Source organism: Anastrepha ludens, chromosome 2 (genome assembly GCF_028408465.1).
Source record: "Anastrepha ludens isolate Willacy chromosome 2, idAnaLude1.1, whole genome shotgun sequence".
Lineage (NCBI taxonomy): Eukaryota > Metazoa > Arthropoda > Insecta > Diptera > Tephritidae > Anastrepha > Anastrepha ludens.
In genome coordinates, this window is record NC_071498.1 from 16,711,867 (window position 1) to 16,735,214 (window position 23,348).

A 23,348-nucleotide genomic window follows, 5' to 3' on the forward strand; every position below is an offset into this window, starting at 1 on the left:
CACCGGAATCGGCAGCATAGAAATAAGTTCCTATGCGAGAAATCGAGATGTATATCATGAAATTGCACTAATATAAATTAAAAGTGAAAATGTGAAGAAATAAGAAAGAAATAATATATAGAAGTATTTAAAATATTTGAAATTTTTGTCGAAGCGAAATCGAAATTTCATCATTTTGAAAAGTTTATTTTAACTGCAAATTATAATTAGGAGGGCGGGAAAGCAAAACATAGTTATTAATCGGCTTAAAAATATGCTACAAAAAATATTTATATCAATTAAGAGAGAGAGCTTACAATTTTTATTCTAAAAAATTTATTAAAAATTCATTCAACTTATTATTCTTTCATACCGAGAATTTCTCAGTATTTCAGTTTTGCTTAAAAAATAATTTAATAAAAAAAATTTAATTAAAAAATATTTAATTATTAATTTGGTTTACAGTACTACATATATGCCTAAAAAGTACTCAAATGTGCTCACATTAATTTTTAAATACTGCTGCCTTTTTTTGCTATAGAAAAGGTAAAAATTATGTTCAGAAAGCCCGCCAGAAAGAAATTAATCGATGTGTATGGAGAAGATATATTGGCAATACGCCAATGCCAGAACTGGTTTGCAAAATTTCAATTCGGCAATTTTGATGTCGAAAATGCACAACGTTCTGGAAGGCCGGTTGAAGCTGATAAAGACGCAATAAAGGCATTAGTTGATGCAAACCGGCGAATTACAATACGTGAGATCGGTGAGAGGTTAAATTTATCGAATTCAACTGTTTATGACTACCTGAAAGGCCTGGGTTTAATCTCGAAGCTCGATATATCCACAAGAAAACGAAATTACTTTCCGAACAACCCAATACGTCGACAAGAGATTTTGTAACACCCCGACGCCTTCAAGATGCAAAAAAATCCGACCATTAAAAATGTATAGGCAAGGTATAACTTTCTAAAAGAGGTGATCTGTTCAGACGAAATTCATAAATTTCTTCACATCATCGGTTGGAAAGGTTGTTAGCCGAAGGACTCCGTCGCTTCTGTTGTGAGTAGAAAATTTAATTTATTGAACAAGTGGATTTCAAAAAGAAAAAAAAAGAAAAATTGTGTAAAAGTATGCAAAAGCATTTATTTCCACCATCGTCTCATCATTGTGTATTCCATTAGACTGAGTTCGGTCCGACAGCCGGTTTTCATTAGCTCATTATTTAATTTTGTGATAAAATCTCAAAAAAATAAAGTGTTGAGTTACTTCTCTATATTATTAAACAAGCGATTTCATGTGTGGCAAGCTACTGTAAGCTACTGGAACCCCACAACGTCAAAAGAACGGACGGTACAAGACTATTCCATCTATCCCATTAAAATGGTTCAGCCATTTCGAAAATTAAGCCAGAAAACAGACACAAATTTAAAAAGTGCGATTAACCGCACGAGCTAGGAAAAATACCATATTTCACAATATCATAGATAGACATTTGCATTCCATTTGCATTTACATATAAATTTAAGACAACTCAATATCCTATTTCCCGCTCAGAATTGAATAGTAAACTAAGTTTGTACTAATAGTGAAGGTTACATTAACCTTACGGGTATTCTGAACACTGTTGACGCGGTATCGAAATGAGTCATCTATTCTCGATCAAGAGAAAATCACAAAAAGGGGAACGACTTTGGCACAATAAAACGGTACCGCCGTCACACAGCATTCGAAATACTCGTAACAGCCTTCCACTGCAGAAGATATGATTAACTCGCTAGACCGCTGTCGTCATGCACCAGTTTATAGACACTCAATTTAGACAGTCTATTGAATAGTCCCGTTTTTCTGCACTTACGAATAATGTTCATGAATACGAGCACGTATGTGTGTGTGTGTATGTGCTTACGCGAATAAAAGAACAATACTCACTTGCACCATGGGCGTGTAATTAATTATGTTTGCTTGTATGTGCTTGGCTATTCTGGAATTCGCTCGAAAATAGCACGCAAATTAGTTTTGCGTTGCGTTAGCTTTTAATTTATAGTTGCGTTTTATTTTTTTTCGTTTTTGGGCTTTGTTCATTTTGAAATCGAAATTGAGATCTCAAAAGACACATTGTTTTTCACTAATACATTTCATAAAATCCACTTGAAGACTATTGAAAAAGATTTCAAGGAGTGTGAAAAATCATTGTATGTATATTCTTCATAAACTTCAATCATTGCAATTTTTGCACAAAATTACCAAGAAGTCTAATGTTTAAATGCAAATTATGTTATTTATCACAGTTAGTATTTCACGAATATCACTGAGGTGGCACGAGAGTAGCACGCAGCTGCAGATTCAAGCCTCTACTGCAATTCAATTCTCAAAGAAAGCGAAATCAGCCGCATACATATGTATGTGTGTCGAATTCTGTTTGAGTTAAATGAGTGCAGGTGCGTTTTCGGCAAGCGAAATTTGCAAATTTGCAAAGAGCAAAAAGCTCTAAAGGGGGCGAACAAATATTTCAAAAAGTTAATATTCCCGATTTTCCAGAGGGACATAAAAATTATCGAAAACACAAAGGCTGGATAGTCAATATATATATATATATATATATTTTTTGTTTTTTACTTAATGCAGACACAATTTTTTCTACAAAAATAGTGCTGATGTGTGCAACTACAAATGCAAAAAAAAATTATTTTTATATTATTACAAAGAATATGAAATATGTTTTAGTGTAAAAAAATGGCAATAATTTCTACAAGAATACAAAAATATGTAAATTCTTAATATAATATAATTCTTAATAATATTGTTAACACCCTTTCTGGGTGTTTGGCCGAGCTCCTCCTCCTATTTGTGGTGTGCGTCTTGATGTTGTTCCTACAGTTTCAAGCCTACGCCGAACGGCAGATATTTTGTATGAGGAGTTTTTTCTTGGCAGAAATACACTTGGAGGTTTGCCTGATGAGGGGCAGCCGCTATAAGAAAAATCTTTTTCTTCTTTTTGGTCTTTTATTTCATTTATCCTCAATTGGTCTTGCTTCATTTAAAAGAGTTTTCTTGCATTTCTCCCTCAGTAAGACGCTCTGTGCTTTCTTTTATTCCCTTATAGGGATAAAGGAAGTCGGAATTTTCAAAAAATTGAATTTTTTTGTTTTTGCATTTTCTTTAAGTATAATATCTTAAAAATATTTTGTGAAAATTTGAGGTGAATCCGACAAATAATATTCGAGTTATTCAACATTTAACAAAGGGCGCTCGGGCGCTCCGGAGCCGATAGCAAAACTTTAAATGCGTTTTTCTCAAAATTATGTTTTTTGAACTGGTGATCACTGTAACTTAAAAACTTTCAATAAAATGTATACTGCTTTTGAAAAACATGAAAACTCGTGCCTGATCGAAAGACTTTTTTCTTCAAAAATTTCGATTTTTTTTTTAACAATTAATTGTCGACCTTTTTCTCGAAAATCTGAAAAATAAAAGGTGGTTAATTTTCAAGGGCCGATATTGAATGTGAACCACACCTAAACGTCAAGTTTCTTTCTGCATTTCATTTGACATTTTTCAATTTCAGACTAACTCAATTTGAACTATGGAAGGACACCCAATTGAGCAACGCGTCAAAGTTATTCAGGCTTATTATGAAAACGGGCGTTCAAACCAAAATGCATATCGCGCACTTCGTGATGTTTTCGTCCAAATTGGAAAAATTGTGCAAAAATTTGAGCAAACCGGGTCTGTAGGAGATGTGAAAACACCAATGCATGCTCGTATAGCTCGTACTGCAGAAAATATTGTTGCTGTTCCCGATAGTGTAGTTGAAGAGCCGTCCACCTCAACTAGTCGTCGTGCCCAACAATTGCACCTCTCACGCTCGTCGTTGATGAACATTATGCATAAGGACTTGCATTTACACGCTTACAAGGTGCAATTGACTCAAGAACTAAAGCCTCTTGACCATTTCAAGCGACGTCAATGGTCAGAATGGTGGCAGGAAATGGCAACATTTTTTTTCGAATGATAATCCAGGAGTGATTGCCGAAAAACCAATGCACCCACAAAGAGTGACTGTTTGGAGCGGTTTATGGGCCGGCGGCATCATTGGGCCGTATTTTTTCCAAAATGAGGCCGGTCAGGCAGTTACTGTGAATAGTATTGGCTATCGTGAGATGATAATGAAATTTTTGTATGGCCCGAATTTGAAAATATGGATGTGGACGGTATGTGGTTTCAACAGGACGGTGCCACATGTCACACAGATGGAGGTGTGCCACCGAGGCCGCGGCGGCTATTTGGCCAATATTTTGTTCCATGCATAATTGAGCTATACTAGTATTATCATAATAAAGAGAAATGATAATAATTCTCTAAAAAACTTGTATTTTATTCAAAATCAATACCGGCCTTTGAAACTTAACCACTCTTTATTTCCTGAGGCCGACATATTGATAATTTTGGAAGTAAAAGCTTTGATCTGGCACAAGATTATCTATTAATAAAACTAATTTCTCTTGTCCGATTGATTTTAGCTGAAACTCCAATGACTTTTGATGATCACCGCAAGGCAGTTCTGGAGAAACGGACTCCACACAAACAGGGATAACTTTTACAATTATTAATTTTTTTTTTGAAATTTTGCTAAAGAAAAGTTGAAAGATGATGTATTAATGCTATTTTTTGTTTTTAGAAAATAAAGCAATTGAGTAGCAAAAATAAAAATTATTGAAAATCATCATTTTTTCGGGCCTCTGACTACCACTTACCCCTTATGAAGCTTTTCTGTGCATTGAAATATCTTCACAATTGTGTATATGTATGTATATATGTATATGTATGTGTGAGTTTATTTAGCAAGATCATTGCTTATGCCAAGGCTAATGTCGAAATGAGATGATTTCATTAGGCGAATTTTCGGAAAAAATCAACGGGAGCATCTGGGTTGAAAAGAACAAATACGCTCCAACAACAACAATACTATAATGCATATTTTGGCAGCGCACAAGAAAGCTTTTTTAATTAATAAATTTTTTGCATTGAAAAACTGGCAAATTTAGTCGCTCGACTCAGTGTGCGCAGTGTTCAAAGAACAAAGCTTCGCGCGTTCATCTTTGAGATGTTCACAATCATACATACATACATACATACATAGTACCATATGTGAGTACACAAGTGGAGCACTTGTACTTTTATGTAAATATTTACGTATGCATCAATCTTACTTTTAATTCGAAAATAAATAAACGCACTTGGCTTTGCAAATATATCTGTGGACTGCTACGCATCAGTAAATGCAAAATACCGCCGAGAGCGAGAGAAATATTTGCATATATACATACATATACACATACATATACATATACATGACCATATGTAAGTAGAGTAATAATTTCAACGCTTTTCATTTAACTAATTTGCCAAACAGGAGAAGGCGCAAACATGCACAGCAATTGCTTTCAAACACATACATACACACATACATATGCACATCAGTGCAATCTGAAAAAAGTGAAAGTGAAAACTTGGTACGAAAAAATGTCTGCATACAGTTCCTTTTAATTTAAATACAAAGTTCAGCCTTCATGTATTTGCACACCTACGCATGTCGGTATACATGCACACATACAAACATAACCATGCACAATTACTTATGTGCTCAACTTGTCCACTTTTAGTAGCCCATTTCAAACACACCCTTTTTCAGAAACGCGCTTGCTGACCTCATCCAATCCTTTTGGGGTAATTTGCCCACAAGTCCTACAAACACCTTCGCTGATGGACACACGTTCGCGTCCTTGACGTACACCCATCTCGCCCATTTCAACTTGTAAAGGGGAAATTTTTCACATGCGCAAAATTATCGCATGCGATTTTTGAATCGCACACATAAATCGCTCGATGGCGCTAAATGACTGGGTAGTGGCCGCTTGCAATTTTACGAAAAGTTTAAAGGTGAATTTTGCACGAACGTAATGAAATTTCCGCCAAAAGAACGAGCCCAAAAGGCGTTAGTTGTATCATAAAAAAAAACGGTAACTATGTAAGTATGTCGAGCTACATACGCAAGTACACGTGAATAGAAATGTTTTAAAAGCTAAATATATTAGTCCATCACTCACTAATATATATATGTAAATGTGGGTATGTAAAGAAATATTATGCACATATGTATGTATGTATGTAAATATGTATAGTGCAATCCGCTTTTATTACTTATACCAACGCCCATGCTTTTCTCGTGTGCCGTTCGCTATTTGCTGTGATCTCGATTTTCCTTTATATTCGAATTTAATGCATTGCACAATGAAGCGCTGAAATTCTTTGTAATGACAAGCAATGTGAATGTGCACAATACTCGGTTCCACTATGGTCAGAGTGCTACAAATGGCACTTAGGCGCAGCGTGTAAACTATACGAGTATACGAGTATCACAAATACATGCATGGTTTGGTATGCAAATAATTTAGATTAATTCGACTTATGTCCCTGCTGTAAAATTAACACTGTTCTTATTCGTGCACGTGAACTAAAACTTAATACTAGTTGAGAGGTAACTGTTTTTATAGAGAACAAAACTTGATGAGACTTCTGTCACATTGAAGAAGGAGCAATCAAAATTATTTGTTAGTACAGGCTTGCTAGAAATTACTATAACATTGGTAGAAGATTAGTAGTGTCACCTGTAAAACCTTCGGACATACAGGGTTTGATTGAAAAGTAATGAGCCTTCCCGCGCGGAGCGTCTGCCAGGCGATCAACCGAATCGGCTGGTGGGGAAAAATGATCGTTGGACCTTCCCCTTCCACTAGAAACCGGTCCCAGTTCGATGGCAACAGCGGTGCAATCAACATCGATCCGCGCGTGAAAGCTGTTTTAAACGTGTGTTAGGGTTTTGCAGTGGCGAAAATGCAGCGATCGTTGGAGCAACGTTACTCGATCTAAAGCTAAAAAGAAAAGAGTCGTAAAGTATTGGAAAGTGACGAACAGGATAATACTTTAGACAATTGTATTATCACAGGAGATGAAACCTGGTGCTTTGAGTACGATCCTAAAGGCAAGAGTGAGAGTGCGGAGTGGCACACGAGCCAGTCGCCACGACCCAAGAAGGCGCGCATGTCGAAATCCAAGGTCAAAACCATGCTGATCATCTTTTTCGACTCTCGAGGCATCGTCCACAAGGAGTTTGTACCTCCAGGAAGCACTGTAAATGCGGCATTTTACAAACAAGTGCTTCTTCGGTTGAAAAACCTGGGCGACGGGTTCGGTCCGACCTCGTCAACTATTGGACCCTTCATCACGACAATGCGCTGGCGCACACCGCCTTCCTCTGCACCTCTGCATTGGCCAAGATGGGGGTTCCGGTGCTTCCCTACCCTCCCTACAGCCCAGACCTGTCCCCTCCGGACCTCTTCTTGTTCCCGCGCCTGAAAAGAAAGCTGAAGGGGAGGCGTTTCGACTCCATCGAGGCGATTCAAAAACTGTGGCAGCCGAATTGAACGCGATTCCGGCGGATGAGTTTAAAAAAATGTTTCCTGCAGTGGAAGGATCGCTACCAGCGGTGTATTGACGCTCAAGGGTCCTATTTTGAAGAATATTAGTTGTATAAGCCAAAAGGTTTAATAAAACTGCTTAAAAAAAATAAGGCTCATTACTTTTCAATCAAACCCTGTAGCTCAATAGGAAAGAGGAGTTCAGGGTGTACAGACTACATGACTCTGTACTTTAATTGGGAGAGAAGGTTTCGTACTCCAATTGAAGAGGAGGGATGGCACAAAGGCATAAAGCCTGGTGATAGGACTTTTCACATCTACACAGACGGCTCTAAGACTAACTAGGGATAAAGTAGACTATCAAGCTGCCAGACTAGAGCAGTATTTTCCAAGCGGAAGTTTTTGCTGTGGAGAAAGCCGCGGAGCTAGCGTACACAAAAACAAGAAAGAACTCAACAATTAATAAAGGGTGATTTTTTAAGGGCTATAGGAAAGTTTTTCAAAAAAATGCACGTAAAATTCAGAAAAATGCATGAAATTTTTATTTAAATCGATAGTACAGTCCATATAATTTAATGATTGAAGATTATTTCATGCAAATGTTGACCGCGACTGCGCTTCAAATGGTTCCGCTTAGTCCAATTTTGACATACTCTTTCCAATGTTGCGGCCGGTATCTCACATATAAATGCTTTAATGTTGTCTTCCAATGCGTTAATTGAAGCAGGCTTGTCTGAATAGGCATGAGCTTTAACATAGCCCCACAAACAATAATCTAAAGACGTTATATCGCACGACCAAAAATGTTCGCCGAACTCGCCTCTCAACAAGTCCATTGTTACGCGTGCTGTGTGGCATATGGCACCGTCTTGCTGAAACCACATGTCATGAAACTCAAGCTCTTGCATTTTGGGCAAAAAAAAGTTGGATATCATTTCACGGTGGCGCTCACCATTCACACTTACGTTACGAGCCCATAAACCGCATCAAACTGTGACCTTTTGTGGATACATTGGTAGCTCTTCCAATTCTTCTAGCTGATCTTCACTCCAAAATCGACCATTCTGATTATTTACGTACCCAATGATCCCAAAATGAGCTTCGTCGCTGAACACAATTTTTCGATAAAAAAGTGGATCTGGAACTTATATACAACGAAATTAACGACTACATGAAGAAGTGAGTGGAAGCTAATATAGATGGACTAATCTGACCACATATGCAAACCAGCTAAAGTCATGTGTAGGGCAAGTAAAAGGCAAACTGACTCAATTCGTGCTTACGCTCTTACGAATGTGAGGAGGAAAACTTTAGAACACCTTCTGTGCGTTTGTCCGCCATTATTAAAAACACGTCTAAAATTACTGGGAGCCTCACTGTTTAAGGGTCTCGAGGACGTCCCAAAAACAGATCTCCCAGCTCTGCTTAAATTCGCCAAAAGCGCTGACATCCTACATAATGTCTACTTTCGGTCGATCTCCATCTGGTATCGCTAGTGACCAAAAGGTCTATGCGCGGCTTATTGCCAACCAGGCTAACCTAACCTAACCTAATAGAAGACTAAAATTGAAGCTTTTTTGGCAATTAATTATTCCAAACAACAGGGAATGAATTTATGATGCAGAGGCTGGACTTAAGCATTTCGTTGGGCATCGACTATAGCTCCATCTTGTCGAATTATTTACGTATCTGCAATAGGTATTTAACCACTGAGTGAGCTTAAGAGGTTATATACAGTTAGAATTTTCAAAAAATCGATTTTATTTTTATTTTATTTTTTCTTAATGTACATATATTTAAGAATACATACAGAAAATTTAGTATCCTTCCGGTGAATATTTTCGAAGTTACATGCAAATTTGAAAAGGCGTTTCAGAGTGCTTGAAAGTACAAGGCCGGAGCGGCAGCGCTTACCTGGAACGCTGTCTCTTTTATGCACCTGCCTAGTGTAAATGTTCCCTTCTAATGTCTTTATGTAGATGCGTAAAGCAACAGTGTGTTATTGCCTTTTTTTATACCTGTAAGGCAAATTTTTATTTTTCTCTACCCAAACTGGGAAATATTTAGGAGTGGTAGTCAGTATAAGCAGCTAAGCCAAGCAGTACGCTCATGAGTTCGTTCATATTTTTTCTGTAATTTTTTCGTGAAAATGAAGTCTTCTACAGAAATGGGAAAATCTCTTAACATACGTATCATTATCATTATTGTTCAACTGACGAAAAACCTCAAGACGAGTGTGCAGCTGGCAGAGGGCTGCAGCTGCCAATCAATTATCCATTTTCGAACATGATTATGAGCCATTACCAGAAGATGTTGCTGAGGCTATACTTCCGATTTATACAGATCTCAGCAGTGAGAATTTATTAGAAAGATGTGTAGGTGGTTTTAACCAAAACAACAACGTGAGCCACAATCAACTGATTTGGAAATTCTCTCCCAAAATTCTTCCGGCCGGTTCGAAAACTGTGCAAATCGCTGAGTACGTAGCTGCCGACATATTTAATGAAGGAATGGCATTACTATTGTAAAGGGTGGTTAAGTTTCAACGGCCGGTGTTAATTTTGAATAAAATACATTTTTTCGGAAATTATTGTAAATTCTCTTTATTATGATAATATTGGTATGGCTCAATTACGTATGGAATAAAATATTGGCCAAATGGCCGCCGCGGTCTCGGCGGCACACCTCCATCCGATGGTCCAAATTTTCGATGACGCTGAGGCATAATTGAGGTTCTATGCCGTTAATGTGCCGAATTATCTCATCCTTTAGCTCTTGAATTGTTGCTGGCTTATCGACGTACACCTTTTCTTTCAAATAACCCCAAAGAAAGAAGTCCAATGGTGTCAAATCACATGATCTTGGCGGCCAATTGACATCGCCGCGACGTGAGATTATTCGGCCATCATATTTTTCGCGCAAAAGAGTCATTGTTTCCTTAGCTGTGTGACAAGTGGCAACGTCCTGTTGAAACCTCATATCGTCCACATCCATATCTTTCAATTCGGGTCATAAAAAGTTCGTTATCATCTCACGATAGCGAACACTATTCACAGTAACTGCCTGACCGGCCTCATTTTGGAAAAAATACGGCCCAATGATGCCGCCGGCCCATAAACCGCACCAAACAGTCACTCTTGTGGGTGCATTGGTTTTTCGGCAATCACTCTTGGATTATCATTCGCCCAAATGCGGCAATTCTGCTTATTGACGAATCCACTGAGGTGAAAATGTGCCTCATCACTGAAGGCGAAGTGCGCGATATGCATTTTGATTTGAACGCACGTTTTCCTAATAAGCCTGAATAACTTTATCGCGTTGCTCAATTGTGTATCTTTCCATGGTTCAAATTGAGTTAATCTGGAATTGAAATATGTCAAATGAAATGCAGAAAAAAACTTGACGTTTAGGTGTGGTTCACATTCAACATCGGCCCTTGAAATTTAATCACCATTTATTATATGAAGGCAATAGGAATTACTCTTGAGCCCAATGCGCATTCGTATGCCAAAAAAGAAGATAAGCAGCGCGTGAACATTTCCGATTTTAGAGCGCGTGAGAGCACCCGAGATGGAAGAATGGCTCGCAGACACCATCAGCTCGAATTATTAAATGCTGCCGAAGACGCTGCTTTTCAAACCTTAAACGTGTTTTTTCTCAAAATGGTGTTTTCGAAATCGGTGAACAACATTACCTGAAAACCGCTGAACTGATTAGTCTCAAATTTTAACACTAACGTCTTAAATATATTTTTTAGTAATTAATCGAAGATTTTTTCTCACCGATAAATATTTTTTACAATTTAAGGCCGAAATGTTGGTCAAAAATCGATTTTTTTTTTTTGAGAACCGCAATTATGTATTGTAAAAAAAATGTATTTTGCTTATTCCTGCGATTAATTTATAGATTAAGTATTTTTTAACAAAATCTGTTTGAATTTTTAATTTCAGAGAATCCAGTTCAGAGATATAGAGGTCACCGCAAAACGTCTGTTTTGAGAGGAGCTAACGGAGATCAGCTGTAGCTCCTTTCCAAAGAAATATTTTTACAAATACTAAGTGTTAAAATACAGTTAAAAGATATCATAATATGCGTACAAATGTTTAGATCAATAAATTTAATAGTTTTCTCCGAAAAAAATCTAGAGAATTCGCTTTTTTCCGCCTTCTAACGCTGTATATGTAAGCCCTTAATGAAGCGGCATATATCGCGAAGTTAGTGAATATTGCATTAGATCCGTCTCAGCAGGGCAGCAACTCGACTGCATTTACACGGATTCTACCAAAGCTTTCAAGGGAGTCTCTCAGAGTTCGGTTTCTTTACGGATAGAGAGTGCATGTATCAGATGTACTTAAAACTGTAAGCATAGCCGCACACACATGATCCCGTATGATTTAGAGGTATGTATGTCTATGTATTTAGTACTCATATGCTTGTGACTAGTCGTATCAAGTTAGTCTCGCTAAATTTGTAGCATCCGCTGCATCAGTCATACATGCACATGCACATACATACACATGTACTGACAATACATACTCAAGAACATATATAATTTAGTGCCCACATATTATTTATTTAATAAAATATAAAATATATGCGTGCCAACTTAAAAACAAAATGTGGCAATGCTACTGTCTGACTTAACGACCATATGGGGAAATTAAAATGATACAGTGGCACAACAGTAAGGCATCGATTAGATAAGCACTTTTAGAAATGCAAATTTGCTCATCATATAATTGTGATTTATCTTAATGAGTAAATTTATTATACCCCCGAAATTATTATAGAGGCACCACGGATTGGAAAACTTTGACTTTTTCTTGTTTATTTTTTAATTTCAATTTTTTTTTTTCTTTTTTTAAATAAAGATTATTCTATCTTCAAACTATTCTATAATTCATGAACCAAGTTTCAAAGCTTGCACAAAATTTATAAAAATTCAACAAATTTTCATCAAAATTTAAAAATTTGTAATAAAAACTTCTTAAAAAATGTGGATACGCAGTTTTACAGCCAATTAAATTTGGTAAAACAAAGTGCAAGTTTTACGTCGTTTAAAGCTTGTCTTGATTTTTGATATTTTCTTTTCAATGCACTTTTTTTATACGAAGAAAACAGTCAGATTAGAAAGTACATAGTCCAAACTTGTTGATACGAGATGCCTTTATAATAATTTCGGAGGAGTATTTGCATAATGATATGAGACACAGCGACTAACAACGTAATTGTTGACGACTTAATTATTAATATGGACAATGAATCGGCATACAGTTCGAAATTTACTGAGTTGTTTGCTCTATTTCTATTTCCAACTTATTGATTTTAGCTTTAGCTGAACTATCTGAAGCAAAGATGATTGGAAATGATAAAAATATTGTGTGTAAGAGGCTTGATCGGCACTGAATATCCTTAAGGGGACCCGGTGGTCTAGAAATTTCAAAAAATCCCTTGTATGTAGTTTTGTTAATTCGGAAGTATAGAATCTTAATATACTGTGAAATTTTCATGCGCGACTTCCCAATATTATAGCTTCTACAGCCCGTTAACTAGGTGGAGAGCGGTCCACCTGTTCCGCGTGTTATGTATAGGGTGGGCCATGTAAAATTTGCTTTTTGAATCGGCTATAAAAAAAAACTAATCAATACTTTTTCAAACTTTTTTTTTTTTATTTTGAAGATTGAACATTTATGATTGAAAAATAATATCGTTCAAATAACTACCATGACTGGCCAGTAGGCCTTTCGATCAACCCAATTTTTAGGCACATTTTCGATTGTTTGGGCTCCAATTTCATGAATGGCAACTTCGATTTCGTGTTTTAAAGCATCAATCGTCTCTGGATGGTTCGCATAGCATTTGTCCTTAACGGCTCCTCACAAAAAATAGTCCAACGGGCTTAAATCACAGCTCCGAGGTGGCCAATTGATATCGGAATTCAAAAACGGTTGCCAAAAGTTCGAGTGTAACTTTGGCAGTGTGACAAGTTGCACTGTCCTGTTGAAACCAAATGACGTCCATGTCATCCTCTTCAATTTTTGGAAGCAAAAACTCGTTGAGCATGTTACGGTAACGCTCGCCATTTACTGGAACCGCGGCTCGTCGCTAATTTTCGAAAAAAAAATGGCCCGATGATGCCGCCAGACCAAAAACCGCACCAAACAGTGACTCGTTGTGGATGCATTTGCTTCTCCACAGTAACGTGTGGATTTTCTGAGCCCCAAATCCGACAATTTTGCTTATTGGCGTAGCCACCGATGTGAAAATGAGCTTCATCAGAAAAGAAGAAGAAGCCTCACCACTTTGGAAATAGGTTTTCAATATTTCCCAATTTTGTTCAAGCGTATAGCGTCCCATTTCGTAAATGTCAAACCTTTAAGGAAATTATGAACACATTTGACATGTCACTTAGGTTACCATTCTCAAAAAAATAGGTGGTTCAAAAAGCAAATGCTAAATGGCCCACCCTGTACATATAAGCCTCTGTTAATAACGTAGCTAATGTTATTAACATGGCATTAACACAATAGTGATGTTAAACAAATGTTAAAGAATATAAACTATGTTAAATGTTAAGAAGTTAAATGTTAAGAACTATTAATGGAAAAACAACGTTGGGAAACCTAAATTAAACAGTTATAGTAACAACAAATAAGCAAGTAGTAAAAAGGAATGTTGGATGGAGGAATACCATTGCAGCTGAGCTTTTAGGTGGCGTGATGCTTTTTGTTTAACTGTTCATAAAATGCAGCTTTATTTTGGGTAATAAGCAATTTATTTTAGAATGTACAGAGGAGTCTTAAGTTGACGTAGAAGATTAAAGTCATGTTTTCTGCAAACTACTCACTGTTTCATTTTAAATATATAATTCGCGCACGTGTAGCTCAAACTTTAAACTCATTTATCTCGAAACGACTTTTTTCGGCCCTTTGGTGTCAAAAAACAAAAAAACAAAAACTATTCAACCGAATCGTCTGAAATTGTAATATGTTGTACACAACATCAATGGCTATCGCTAGTACTAGAATCATATTATTATTTCAACTATTTCGTATTTTTTGATTAAAAGAATGAAAAAAACCCGATTTTTAAAGTGTCAAATTCAAAACCGCGCCATTTTGTCAATTTTTTTTTATTCTCGTACGGGACATGGCGACAGCCGTACTGATTAATAATTTTTTTGGTGTTTATGTTTCAGACAAATAGAAGAGCCAAAATGGACAACACCGTTCAGGTTAAATTTTTTGGGAGGGTCAACTTCAGCGCCATTTTTTAAATTATTAAAATAAAAATAAAAAAATAAATTTCTTTTCATTTTTGTATGCAAAAGAAGTTAAATAAAAAGCCTAAACATTTAAAAATCGTTTTCAATTTTTTATTGTAAAAAAAATTGCTGAAACTATTCTAAATTTTCGAGCTCTAGACCAACGGGACCCCTTAATGGTCTGACCAAAATGTTTAATATTAATTTGTGGAAAAAGAAATCCATTATTTTCTCGGTAGTTGGCTGTAGTGATCGATATCTCGTAAAGTATCGATCAAACAGTTTAAAGTTTATGCTCGTTGTCAAGCTGAAATTTCACGCTAAACAAATTATTTTGCTTTTTTATTTGTTCCATTCAGTTGTGAGTTACAGTGCGATTTTGGTTTCTTCGATTCCGTTCAGGCATTTTTGATGTTAAAGAAAATGTCAATAAAATAAGACGATAAGCACAGAAATAATCGAAGTTGACCGGTACATTAGTTGTCATAGCATCATCCAGGAGTTAAAGATCGACCATACGACAGTTTTAAGCCATTTGCGCAAAAATTGTAAGCAAAAATAATGGATCCCCCAAACTAAATTAAACCAAATGGAAAACTTTGAATATCAATTGAGAAAATTAGAAATTTGTTCTCTTAACACTTTTGCGCACACAAGATTATCTGTAAACATTCGCAGGACCTCACTAGTAATATTTAGTGGCTTCGTCATACAGAACAGTATCTGAAGCAGCGGTGTTGTATCAGCGGAACCATCCCTATAGATATTCTAGCACAAGAGCGCAAACGGAGATGGGAGGCAAAAAATACAGGAATCCCAGTACCACGTTCCTCCGATATTAGAGTTCAAACGCTCACACTTTGGCAGGCAAGATGGAACTCTGAACGGTATGGTAGATGGACAGCGAGACTAATACCCGATCTAAAAAAGTGGGTAGTAAGAAATCACGGTGAGGTTAACTATTACCTCAAACCGTTTTTGTCCGGACATGGGTCCTTTCGCAAATATTTGTGGCGAATGGATAAAGTGAGCCAACCAAACTGCTTATATAGAGGAAGCGAAGCACACCTTCTTTAAATGCGAGAGATGGAACATAGAGAGAACAGCTCGGCAACGAGCTATTAGTGTATTTACACCTGAAGAAATTATCGAGAAAATGATGATAGACGAAGAAAAATGGAATGCCGTCACAAATTTTGTGGAGGATAAAAAAGAAGCGCGAAATGGAAAGTTATGCTGAAGAGCATTGAGCTTAGGTTTCTCAAAACAGGCGGCCCTGGACGCAGGGTGAGTAAGTAAGTGTCCTTCTTAGGACGCCGTCTTGGCGCTCTACCTCGAAGCAATGCGGAAGCAGTCCCGGGCTGGAGGGAAAACTCCAAGAGAAGAGGAGGGATATTTTTAGTGGAATCACCACACACGTAGTAGCGACGGTTACTATATGTTGCGAAGGCATTTTTAACCCAACCTCACCACCAAAAAACAAAAAAAAAAAACTAGCAATATTTATTCAGTTATGGACCAGATATTGTATTTAAACACGAATTTCAGATTTGGGCTTCTGGTTTATTGCACATTCAATTTTTGCAGAAAGTAGGAAACGGATAGTTTGTCGACATGTATAGACGTATTTTATATTTATTTATAAATGACAGGCCGATCACGACTGACGTTGAAAAATTCAACATTTTTAACAAAATTAAACAAATTTCCCTCAGCTGATGTGTCACTCAAAAGTTTTGCTTATATGTTACTTACTGTTAATTTATTCGCTTATCTCATCACCCTTTGCCATTTCTTTAGCACTCGAACTTTTACAAATTTGTGTTAAATATTATAATATAAAAGTATAGTACAATATATGAAATGCATATGTATGTATGTATTTTCCCCTCATACAAATCAGTTAATCGGCAATCATTTCGAAAACATTTTATAATTTTTTTTATTTGCACTGGATTTTGTAGTGTGAGTCTCTTGTATACAAATGTATGTTTATATAAGTATATGGCTTTGTAGGAGAATGATCTGTATTAAGAAAAAAAAATTTATTTAAGTTTAATGTGAAGCAAATAAATTATCAAAGCTTGCAAATAAGTCACTATGCTATATAGTGGTACCAGATCGAGCTTGACCTTTGGTAATGGGAATGGTAATGGTTGTACGGGTTAGGTTAAGGCCTTTATGCACTGATCTATTGTGTGGCCCTAATTACTTAATTACAATTATTTAGTATACCGAGGAATCGAACCAGCAAGGAGCTGGAAAAAGGGAGCAATTGTAGATATTCCTCCTCTAGTAGGTACGAGCCCAGGATTATGGGACTCCTGTGGCCTAATGCCTCACAGTTGGTGATTAAGTGACTCCACTTCATTACAGCAGAACCTGCATGATCTTGTACTAGATAACCCTATTGGGTTAAAGTGTTTATTACAGGCAAAGTGGCTTTTAAGTGCTCCTCAGAGTTACCTGAGGCCCTTTTTATCTAGGGTTAGAGCAGATTTTGCTCTGTTGGCATTGAAGTTCAAAAACTTTTTGGAGTGATTAAGGCTGCTTGTGCCGCTCCAGTGTTCCCTATTTTTAGTTTGGATCCATTTTTTGGTTTCCTGTTTTATATTTTTTTTTAAGCCGAAAATTGGGGTTGGTCCAATAAATAACCCTTCTGCCTCTTTTTTTGCATAAAAGTCCGCCTTCTCGTTTCTTCAGTGAGGGCTGATTGTGAGTGGCCAGTTTGTTGAGTGCATTGTTACACTCTATTAGGACTTTTCACTTGAATGTGAAGCTATTCAATTCAAGACTTTGAGAATCGATTGGCTGGCTGTATTTTAATTTTTACTTTCTCGAATCCTCTTTTGGATGTGATTTCCACTGTTTCCATTATGGCGAAGAGCTCCGCATGAAAAATTGTGGTATCTGTACTTAGTGTTAGAGATTTGTGTGCTCTAGGCCCCACTATTTCTGCTCCCACTCCTTGAAGCGTTTTGGAACTATCTGTGTACTATTTTTGTGAGTCATAATTTATCCATGTCGGGTTAGTGTTCCACTCTTCCCCAAACGGGAAGATAACCTTGTATCTCTTTATAAAATTGAGTACGGGTTCCGTGTGGTCATTCGCCTGGGTTATGCATACTGCATGTTGAACCCTGTTCAAGATATTGAGGTGGCCTGGTTTAAGAGCTTGACCTTTACGTTTTTTTGTAGTCGACTTCTTGTAATAAGCCTGTGTTCTTTGCGAATCTAAGTAAGCCCTGAATCTCAGATATTCCAACTTCTCATATTGTAGAGCTCCTAAGCTTTCATTCGGGTTCTAGGTGATGCAGGGCAAATTTAAATTTAAATATTTTTCTAAATTAAATTAAAGAACATTAAATTAAATGACTTGAGGCGTAACAAATACAAACAACTTACAGCAGAAATCAAAAATCTCTTTTACGTTTTCCTCACAAGCAATTAAAATTTTAATAATATTTTTCTAAACACAATTAATTCACGCATGCAACAGCATATAAATTCACTATAAATAACAAAGTATATTTGAAAAAGTTTTGCAACAAAATTTATTTTGCGGTTTTGTTTATATAAAATTCTAAATTTTTTCTTGTGCAACTTTAAGACTTTTTTTAGAGAACTTAAAAGCGTATAGCTTTCAACACTAACATTTGAAGATTTTCAAGGTTTTCACAACAGGCCAACAAATCTACCTGTAACTGATTCAACTGAGGTGTTGTAAGCAGCAATGCCTAGAACTAGTGAAACAACAAAATCTTATGCAATTTAGTAAAAAGACAAACACATCAAATAAACAAAAGCCCCAACTGCCAGAACATCTTAAATGCGGCATTACAAACTGTGCCTGCAATAAATAAACAAATTTTTAATTTACTTGAAGAATATAGAAACCACAGAGAGTTATACATAATTCCGCTGGGCTTGAAATTGTCTACAGAAATCCCGAATAAGCAAATAAATTTTGTTGGAAAGCAAAGAAATATTAGAGCAGAGAAGACTTCTTAAGTAAACATACATACATTAGGGGCAGCATAGAAAACTTAAGCATTACCCCTAATGTATGTAGAACACTTTACCAAGCCAGGATAGGGGCACAAACGATGGTAGATTCACGTGCCCGCAAATTAACCACTGAGAAAACGAAGCTAATTCATCTAACCAAGGGGCACATCGCGTTAGAAGTTAGCATGCAGAGCAAGTCAAATACACTAACCTTAAAAGAGGTTATAAAGTGCCTAGACGCAAGACTGGAACCCAACTAACTTTCTGGGCCCAAATAAAAAACTGAGCAGAAAAAGCCGCTAAGATGGCATCCCTACTTACTTGACTAATGGCAAACATAGGGGACCAACCCAAAGGAAATGGTAGATAATGATGGCCACCACGCTCTCTGTTCTCTTATGCTGAGCTTAATTTTAGACAAATGCGCTATAGGCAAATCACAGGTGTAACCTCCTAACATCAGTACAATGACCGGCAGCTCTGAAAACTGTGGCTGCCTACCGCTGTTCAAGTGATAAGCAGTTCAACACCGATAGCCTTTGAGAGGAAAAAGCTATGGGCATTAAAGAACGAGCGGACGGAAGCAGTACGCAAGACCACTGGAGAAACGTTTCCACGACAGTCGGTTCTGCGTTACCGAAACGACCCGGACTTATATCCAGCCACGGACTGTCACTCCAGCAGGGGAATGCTGTATGTAAATACAACAACAACAACCACTGGGAAACGAATCACGCGGCAGATGGGCGATAAGGCTAATAAAAGAAGTCCCTACATGGTACGGCAAGAACTTCAGTGAAGTCAATTTTTATACAATCCTAATGCATGGGCATTTTCAGAAATATCTGTTCACCATGGGGAAATGTGAACACCGCACATGCATATACGGTGACGCAGCCGAAGAAAACACTGGGGACACCTTTTTTCAATGCACGCATTGGGAACAAGAAAGTCGGACGCTGGAGAATGCAGTCGGTCATATAACCACTGACAATGTAATCGACAAGATGCTAAGCAGCGAAGAAACAGATGAAAAAGAAGGGCCTGGACGCAGACGCAGAAGCACAGACCTTGTAATGAGGAAGATGGAACGTCAATTTGAAGTAATGCGAAAGCGGTTGCTGGGTGGGCAACGACTCCACATGAGGGGGAATTTTTTAGTCTCCGCAAAAATCATTCCCGCGACAGCAGAGTTGATGTCACATTAAGCATTTTAAACCTAATCCTACAAACAAAAAAAGGGCTTTTGGTTTTCATCCTACTTGTGGATGTGCTATCCTCTTATGCGCGATTTCCAGCAATGGGGTGAGGAACCCTGTGCAAAGACTCTTTTACTCCGATCCGCAAAATGCTGAGCAATAGCAAGCAAGGTGCTTCAGGGTACATTACATTCGCTGCAAACTTTGGCCAATTCCTTATTTGGCACGGTGTAAGACAATACAGTCATACATACAATACACTAGGCATCCCAACTAATAGGTTAGGTTAGGTTGTCCTCGCTGGCTGAAAGCCATCACATAGACCTATTGATCCTTAGTGGTATCAGATGGAGCTTGAGCCTTACGTTTCCTTGTACAAAGTAGACTTCTTGTAATAAGCCTGCGTCTTTTGCGAATCTAAGTAAGCTCTGAAGCTCTAACCCCGAGAGACATTCTAACCTCTCATATTGTAGAGCTCCTAGCTCCATCCCAACTAACAGTCTACAATATATTCTATTTGTATCAGCAGATATCTGATGAACTTTTCGTCAGGCAATGCGCTGCAGAAAGCTGCGTATTTGATGAGCTACTAGGCAGCGATCCCGCTTTTCCCCCGTGCAAAGAGAGTGTAGGGCTTACCTTGACTAATTCTGATTTGTTCCTGGCTAGGAGATCCACGAGTCAGATCAGTGAGAACTGGACAAGCCCACTAACTTGCAAGATTTCGATTTCCTGCTAATCATATGCAGATCGGAAGCTTTCTAGTCTTCTATGACTAGCAAATAAACCATCCTCAGTATTGATGGATAGTTTTTCGATAGTTGTCTGAAGGATAAGGAGTTGATATTATCTTAGCACCTACACCTCAGCATTTCTACTTTCTCAAGACTAAGTTTCAGTCATCTTTGCTCTAATTTTTTAATTACTTTTTAACTACGCCTGAGGACTAATCAGACTTGGTTAATAGCCACCTACAGAATCTCATCATAAGTGACCACGGTACCACAATGACGAATTAGAATTATTTCCAAGAGAATCGTTCTTTCTAGACTGATCTAAGAAGCTATCTGACATTTCCGTAAGTAAAAATTTTTGTCGAGGGCATTGACGTGCTCAGTTTCAAGCTAACTGAAGAAGGTGCGGATGTGTGACATTTTGATCAGGCTTGCTTAGACTGCTCATTCCCTACTATTTCTTTTCGTATAGACCTCCAGTGTATCGTGACTCGTCTTTTAACGCAGTGATTCTGCTCTGCTGCACACAAAGCGAATTGGTCATCGCACCCGTCACGATCTTGATGGCCGCCTAGCTGTCAATGAAGAATACGAGTATATGTACACTTTAGTATATATGTACATATGTATTACTCGATGCGAAATTCGTAAGAAAAGTGAGCATCTGTCTCACTAAACTCACTAAGTTGACGTTTGCTTATAATAATTACTCACTTCAAATAATATTCAAATGAAAAATTGATTTGTCTAGTCGAATGTGGCGCCCACTAAGATTTTTTTTCTACTGTTTCTTTTCTAAATTTTGTATTTTTACTTTTTCCAAAAACTAAAATAAATTTGTGATTTGCATAAATTGTAACTAGCAGTGTTTGATCATCTGTTTTTCCCGCTGACAAATTGCTGCCTATACAATTTTTTCCAGCAGAAACAATCAGCTTCCCCTCAATATTAAATGGTACCACATTAGAGTTTTGCGTACACGAACGCCAAAAGCTGATAGTTTGTGATAATTATTACAAATTCATTCAGATATTGAACTCACAAAACTTGCTCATCTGGTGTTGACATCGTCCATTCTTCTGCGTCATATAGCAGGACGGGAATGATGAGCGTTTTGTAAAGCGACAATTTGATCCTTCGAGAGAGGGATATACTTCTCAATTGCATACTGAGCTCCAAAAAACACCTCTTGGCAAGAGTTATTATCCCATTGATTGCCAAGCTGGCATCATTTTTGTTGCTGATATTGATCCCAAGATAGTCAAACTCCTTCACAACTTCAAATTCTTGGTTTGTCAACACTGACGTGCATATTGTCCAATTCGCGATGTCTCCTTATGTGTGGGAAGCAGGTACTTTGTTTTGCACTCATTCAGCGCAAGACCCACATTGCTCGTCTCTCTCTTTAAACTGGAGTATGCCGAGCATACAGCGCGGTTGGTTTCGCAGATAATGTTGAGGACATCGGGATATGCTAATGGAATGGTACTTCTGAGAAATATAATAGGACTATGAATAAGTTCGTGCGGTTTTTTTTCGAAATTTGAAACTTTATTGACGTAAAATGGTTACAAATTTAATATTCAAAATATTGTCCATCGCTTATTACTACTTTTTCCCATCTTTCTGGCAATTCACGGATTCCCTTTGTGAAAAATTCGGTCGGTTTTGCCGCAATCCACGAATCGATCCATTTTTTGACTTCATCGTAATTACGGAAGTGCTGGTCAGCCAGGCCATGTTGCATCGATCGGAAGAGATAGTAATCGGATGGCGCAAGGTCTGGACTATACAGCGGGTGGGGTAGGACATCCCATTTGAGCGTTTCTAAGTATGTTTTGACCACTTGTGCAACATGTGGCCGAGCATTGTCATGTTGCAAAATAACTTTGTCGTGTCTATCGGCGTATTGCGGCCGTTTTTTTCGCAGTGCTCGGCTCAAACGCATCAATTGTCGTCGGTAGACATCCCCCGTAATCGTTTCATTCGGTTTCAGTAGCTCATAATACACAACACCCAGCTGGTCCCACCAGATACACAGCATAACCTTCAGGCCATGAATATTCTGCGCCGACGTCGATGTTGAAGCATGGCCAGGGTATCCATACGTTGCCCGACGTTTTGGATTGTCGTAATGGACCCACTTTTCATCGCCAGTCACAATTCGATGCAAAAAACCCTTTCTTTTGTGCCGTTGAAGCAGTTGTTCGCATGCCATAAAACGGCGTTCAACGTCTCTTGGCTTCAATTCATACGGCACCCAATGGCCTACCTTTCGGATCATTCCCATGGCTTTTAAACGTTTGGAAATGGTTGATTGATCAACTCCCAAAGTTTTTGCAACCTCTTCTTGCGTTTGAGCCGGATCTTGATCGAGCAATTCCTCCAATTCGGTATCCATGAACTTTGGCGGCGCACCCTCGCGTTCTTCGTCTTCCAAGCCAAAATCACCACTTTTAAAGCGTGCAAACCACTTCTGGCACGTTCGCTCAGATAGAGCATGCTCACCATAAACTTCCACCAAGATACGATGACTTTCGGCTGCTTTTTTCTTCATATTAAAATAATGAAGAAGAATTCCCCGCAAAAACACATTATTTGGCACGAAATTCGACATTTTCAAGTGTGGTAAAAATATTGTTGTTTACGCTTCAAATAAAAAACTTATACTGACGTTTGTGCC

General features: G+C 37.7%; 1 protein-coding gene across 3 annotated transcripts in view; it reads right to left on the reverse strand.

Annotated features, from left to right (window-relative positions):
* LOC128863613 (janus kinase and microtubule-interacting protein 2-like) overlaps positions 1-23,348 on the reverse strand; it is a 112,974-nt gene that overhangs the window by 51,760 nt on the left and 37,866 nt on the right. The window lies entirely within an intron of this gene.